General features: G+C 48.6%; 1 long non-coding RNA gene across 1 annotated transcript in view; it reads left to right on the top strand.

Moving 5' to 3' along the window:
• The first annotated feature begins 318 nt into the window (after positions 1-318).
• LOC146835118 (uncharacterized) overlaps positions 319-6,000 on the top strand; it is a 38,487-nt gene continuing 32,805 nt past the window's right edge. The window contains exon 1 of the long non-coding RNA XR_014960388.1: positions 319-425. This is a non-coding gene — a long non-coding RNA (uncharacterized LOC146835118). The remainder of the gene's footprint in view (positions 426-6,000) is intronic.

The raw sequence follows: 6,000 nt of genomic DNA, 5'->3' as shown, positions 1-6,000 counted from the left end.
GGCGGCAAAGAGAGAGTGTGAGGGGATTTTTTGTGAACATAAAGCCGTGTTTATTACTTTCCTTGAAGCCTAGCTTATCGCAGCTTGCACATCTTCGCATCCTGGCCCTCGTCCCTGAGTCCACCCGGGCCTTGGGGTCTGAGACTGGGGAGGAGGTTTGGCTGCGGGAGGGGTGTGGGGGGGGTTGTCTTAATTTGCATGTAGGACGAGGATAACTAAGTCTAGTTTCCCTGAATCGTATCTTGCGGTGTTGTTGATAACATGCACTGTAGAGTAGCCAGCTGTTTCGACACATACTCTGTAGAACACGTGCAACTTCTCGGCTAGATGTAAAGAGCAGTCCGCGACCTCGCTATGACCCCTTCGGCTGTGGAGTCGTATCCTGTTTAATTTCGGTGGTGTTTGTGGGTCGCTGCTGCTCACTGGTAGGTGCGGTGTTGCTTTCTGTTAACTGCTGTGCCCCGTTAGATTCGATCTGTACCCTATGCAAGGAGGTTTTTTTTTGGGGGGGGGGATTGAGTAATGTTTCCAAGTGCCTTATATGGACACGCGCTCACGGGTACAGTGGAAGTCGCAAGGAGTGCCTCGAGGATGAGAATGTTGAGAAATTCTCTTAAGGTAAAGGCTGGAGTTGTGAGGAATGGTGCGAGGGAGAGTGTGGTGAAGAATGGTGCAAACAGGAGGTTATTGGTGAAGAATGTTAGTGGCAGGAGACTTGGGTGGAGAGGAATGGTATGGGGACGACATGGAAGCAGAAGGTATGGCACTAGAATAACAGTGGTGAGAATTCTTCGGAGATGAGTGGTTGGGGGGAGGAGATCACGAGAGGGTTTCAAAGGGCTGTGTGGCAATGAGGTGGGGGCGGGGGTTCAGTCACAGCAAGCAGTAAGAACAGTCAAATATGTCCCTAGCATTACTTCGAAGAACATATTTTCCAGTTGCATGCACATTTTACAAACTCCTTGCTGATTTTCTCTAGAAGTGAATTTCAACATACAGAGGAGTCGGAAGGCTTAATGACTAATAAACCGGCCGCAGCTGGCGACACTACCCAGCAACGCTGCTGGCCGTGACCAAACTGCTCATTTTATCACGAAGGCCAGCCCGCGCAGGGGGCACAAGGGGCCGGGAAATTAACCTACCGAGGCCCCAGGTGCCAGAAGACTCACGGATGTGCCGCAGTGGGGAAAACGTGCCACGAAGGACAAGGGAGGGCCGGGGGAGGCCAGTACAAGCACACCGCTGCCTTTCTCCGAGGCAGAACAGAATAAATGCCTCGGAGAAAGGCAGCCTCCTTTTCGGATTCGGGGGCGTGTTTTGCTGTTGTCTCCTCCCTGAGACTTTTCGCAAAAAACACGCCCCCCGATCCGAAAAGGACGGGGCATGATTGGAGTGACGGGACCTCTTCTCCAATGGCTGGCCAGCATTTACGAGGCCAGCCAATGGAGAACAGGGCAGAAGAGGGGCGGGTTCAAGCCCCTCTTCTCCCAAGTCATTAAATCTCCGGACTTCCGGTCTGCCGACCGGATGGTCCCGAGACCTAAAAAAACACTGATTTCCATCGTTAGTCACCATTTAGGCAGAACTCGATCCCGGTGGTGTGGATAATTCCATGATGCAGGAATTCAAACCTGATCAGGCGAAGTCCACTCGGAACTATGATTAGGAGTGGGCGGAATTTGCGTAGTTGCGCTATGCAAAGCTCCACGAAACGGTTAAAAATCTCTGCGAGCACGCAGAAATTCCGCGAACACATGGAATTGCTTGTTCCGCCCGTTCGTAATGCTTTTTTCTTGTTCGCGAATGCTGTTTGCATGCTCGGGGGGAAATATCTCACGAACACGCATTTTGAAAGCGCGAACAACCAAAAAATTCCGCGGATCGCAGAATTTTTGGCAATTTCCCGTTCTCCGAGGAACGCAAAATTACCCAAATTCCGCAAATTCCACGAGCAGGACGAAATTTACCGCCCAGGCCTAACTATGATCTGGCTCTTTTGGGCAAAGTTTATCCTTTGCAAACCCATTCTGTTTGTCTTCAGTGAGGATATATTACACATAAACGTCATCAATAGGTCGGCTTGCATGTAAAGGTGTCAGAGTGGAAAATGGGGCAACCTCTCGAATGGACAATCCACAAATCTTAAAGTTTGTAAACTTTTTGATTTCTACAAGGGCTTCAGTAAGTCAGGTTTATAGCATACATACAACATTTGTAAATTACCCTACATTTGGTTACATTGCAAGAATTTCTTATCACTATTAATTGTAGAAATACTTAACATCCAACTTGATGTGTTAGCGGGGATCGTTGCATGTACCCATGTCTTATCAGAGGGATCGTTGCATGTACCCATGTCTTATCAGAAGGAACGTTGCATGTACACATGTCCTATCAGATGACTCATTGCATGTACCCATGTCCTATCAGCGGGATCGTTGTATGTACCCGTGTCCTATCTAAGGGCATTCCCACAGTCTGGAAATGAAAGTACAACCAAAAACTCCTGGAACAACAAAGCTATCATTGCAGAGATGGGGCAGGAAGACCATCAGCCAGGGATATCATGTAGTTTTTGTTGAGAACAAGAGGATTTACTTGAGGCAACAGGAGAAGTGCCTGAATGTCCTCCTGATAGAAGGTCACTGGGAGTGGCCTAATTTATTGGTAGCCAGAAATAGCAATTGCAACCTCTATGTCACATCTTGAACCCATGTGATTTAGCCAATCGGACCACTGGTCTTTAAAAGCCAACATGCCTGTATCTTCTGCTAGCTTTAGTGGCTGGGTGATGTCAATCAATCAATAAATCAATCAGAGTTGTAAAACGCAACTACTCACCCGTGAGGGTCTCAAGGAGCTGGGAGGGGAGGAGGGGGTGACTCCATTGAGTGCTGGGGTTATCTAAAGAGCCAGGTCTTGAGGTCCTTCCTGAACTGGGGCAATGTGAGAGATTGCCGTAGGTGGAGCCCGCTTTGCCTGCGAGGTAGTGGAAGGACTTTCCTGCCATTCTGGTCTTGTAGATACGTTGGATGGTGGCCAGAGAGAGAGATCGGCTGATTTTGGGCGCGTGGAAGGAGAGGTTCCTCAGATATGTTGGCCCGGTGTTGTGAAGGTCCTTGTCTGAGTGGGTGCAAAGTTTGAAAGTTATTCTTCTTTCGACTGGGAGCCAGTGGAGATCGAGGAGGTGTTGAGCGATGTCACTGCGACGGGATGTCGAGGGTCAGTCTGGCTGCGGAGTTCTAGACAGTCTCGGGTTTGCGAAGGAGATTCTAGTTTATTCAGGCATAGAGAGTGTTGCCTTAGTCCTTTCTGCTGCTGATGAGAGTGTGCATGACAGTTTTTCTGGATTCAGATGGGAACCATCTGCACGTTTACGGAGCATGTGGAGGGTTTTGAAGAAAGTAGAGAATATGGTGTTTTCTGGTGGTTCATTGTGAGTGATGAGTCTAGTATGATGCAGAGGTTTCGTGCGTGGTCTGACAGGTGGGGGGATTTCCAAGGGCAGGGAGGCCACCAGGAATCATTCCATGTGGAGGGGATGGAGGCAAGGATGAGGACTTCTGTTTTATGAGAGTTGAGTTTCAGGCAGCTGTTCTTCATTCCGGTGGCGTTGGCTTTCATCCCTTCTTGGAAGTTGTTTTTGGTGATGTTGGGTGTCGTCAGTGTAGGAGACGATGTTGAGCCTGTGGTTCCTGACAATGGTTGTGAGGGGGGCCATGCAGATGTTGAAGAAGGTGGGGCTGAGGGAGGAGCCCTGAGGCACACCACAGTTGCTCTCTGTCAGTTTCGAGAGTTAGGGAGGGAGTCTGACCCTCTGAGTTCTGCCGTGGAGGAAGGAGCAAATCCAGTCGAGGGCCTTGTCGTGGATGCCGGCGTCGTGGAGTCTGGTGGCTAAGGTGTGGTGGGAGACGGTGTTGAAAGCAGCCGAGAGGTCCAGGAGGATGAGGGCTTCTGTTTTGCCATGGTCAAAGGAAGGGAGTGGATGTCATCGGTGGCGGCGAGTAGGGCTGTCTCGGTGCAGTGGTTTCTGCGGAATCCAGATTGAGAGATGTCCAGGACATTGTTAACTTCGATGAAGTTTGAAAGCTGGGTGTTGACAGCCTTTTCGATGACTTGACTGCGAAAGGAAGAAGGGAGATGGGCCTTAAGTTCTTGAGGTCCGTCGGGTAAGTGGAGGGTTTCTTCAGGTGGGAGTTGACTTTTGCGTGTTTTCAGTTATCGGGGAAGGTTGCGGGTCTCGGAGGAGCAGTTGACAGTCTTTCGTAGTTCGGGTGCGATGGCAGAGGCGGCTCTCTGAAAGATGTGGTATGGGCAGGGGTCTAAGGGTGCCCCAGAGTGGATGCTTTCCATGGTCTTCAAGGTATCTTCTGTCGTGAGTGGGGGCCATTTGAGCAGGGTCTGTTAGGTGGCATTGCATGGAGGGGGAGCTGGAGGGGTGAGGAGGTCTTGGTTGTCGAAGTGTCAATTAGTGTGTCAAAGGGAACATGATCCCTAGCTGCTATCCATGCTGTTCAGCACCAATATGCATGTCATTTTAATACACTTGCATTTATGCCAGCTTCAAATGAATAGAAACAGGCATAATTTAGAAAACAAACTCTTCACGAAGGGTTAAGATACTTAAAAGTAAGCAAGTATAGTTTTGAAAAATACATAATGTATATCTTGACTTTGCCATGCCCTTTGACACAGTACTACTCTAAAGTTTACATCTTGTAAGGATAGCACAAAAGTAGAGGTGATCAGTTGTGAACAGCCATTGATGGCTGAGTGGAAGGTAATCAGAACCAGGAAGAGGGTAATTGCACATTTCCTAAGTAGCGTGCTGGATGCAGCGTAGTTGCTAATATTTGTACACATTCATAGGTTATTTATAGAAGATTATGAGAGAGATGTTCCCAGGTTTTCTGATCATAAGATAAAAGAGAGCCAGATAGTAGAACACATAAAAGCACTGATCCGGCCTCACCGCCCGGAAACACTATGAACTTTGGGAGGACAGTGCAAGCAGAGGCTAAGTGTTGTTTAAGGCTTGGTGATGCAATTTAGCCACAATTATATATATGCCACATACATACTAAGTAGGGTGTTACTTGAGAGTTGAGCCCAAGAAAAGGATCAGTAAAGTGCACAGTTGACAAAGTGGATGAGCACATTGACATGTTGCAGTCTGCAAAGTGGGACATTTATAACCCTGTGTCTAAAGGTATGGAAAGCAAGGTTAGAGACGTTACACAAGGTACATGTATACTACCTTCTTCAGGGCACATTCATGACAATATAGTCATTTGAGCAACATATAAGAGATATTGGTAAATTGACACACGGCTGACACTGCTCCACCCTTATGGTCTATTAAGAAATGCTGATCTGACTTTCCAACTCCTCACTCTCCTAACTCTGCTCCAAACTCATCCACCCCATCGCCTTGAGTAAGCAGCTGCCAGGTGATACTTCTAGCCCATCCATTGATGGGTAGCCCTTCCGGGAGACAAAGAAGCAGGGAGCAAAACGTTTCCTACACTACAGCAGGTTTCTTCTGCCTCCCATCCTCTACGCCCTCAAGTCTGGTCGGTACAGAATACCTCAGAAGTGCTTGGGAGAAGCCTTGTAATTCACACTGCTGTCTGGGGCCCTCTTAACCCCGTCATCTTAGGCTCTACTCCAGTGCAGGAAATCAAAATGGATCCCCATGAGCCCAGAGTCAAATTCAACATATGCAATCCACGCGCACACATTTCAGCTCCCTTTTCACAGCCATGCAGGGCACCTCATCTATCACACCACCATGTGATGCCGCTAGCCTGCTAACAACTTCATGATAGTAGGTGCCTGGCAATACTATTAAGCGATTCATCCCGACGCTCCATGATCAGAGATGTCAGGTGACACTGCTAGCCCACCTACATGACTCTCCATGATAAGAGGTGTAATGAGACACTGCTAGCCCACCTACCTGACTCTCCATGATAAGAGGTGTCAGGTGACGCTGCTAGC

Source organism: Triturus cristatus, chromosome 4_2 (assembly GCF_964204655.1).
Source record: "Triturus cristatus chromosome 4_2, aTriCri1.1, whole genome shotgun sequence".
Lineage (NCBI taxonomy): Eukaryota > Metazoa > Chordata > Amphibia > Caudata > Salamandridae > Triturus > Triturus cristatus.
Note: the sequence above shows the minus strand (reverse complement) of the source record. Positions and strands in the feature narration are given on the sequence as shown.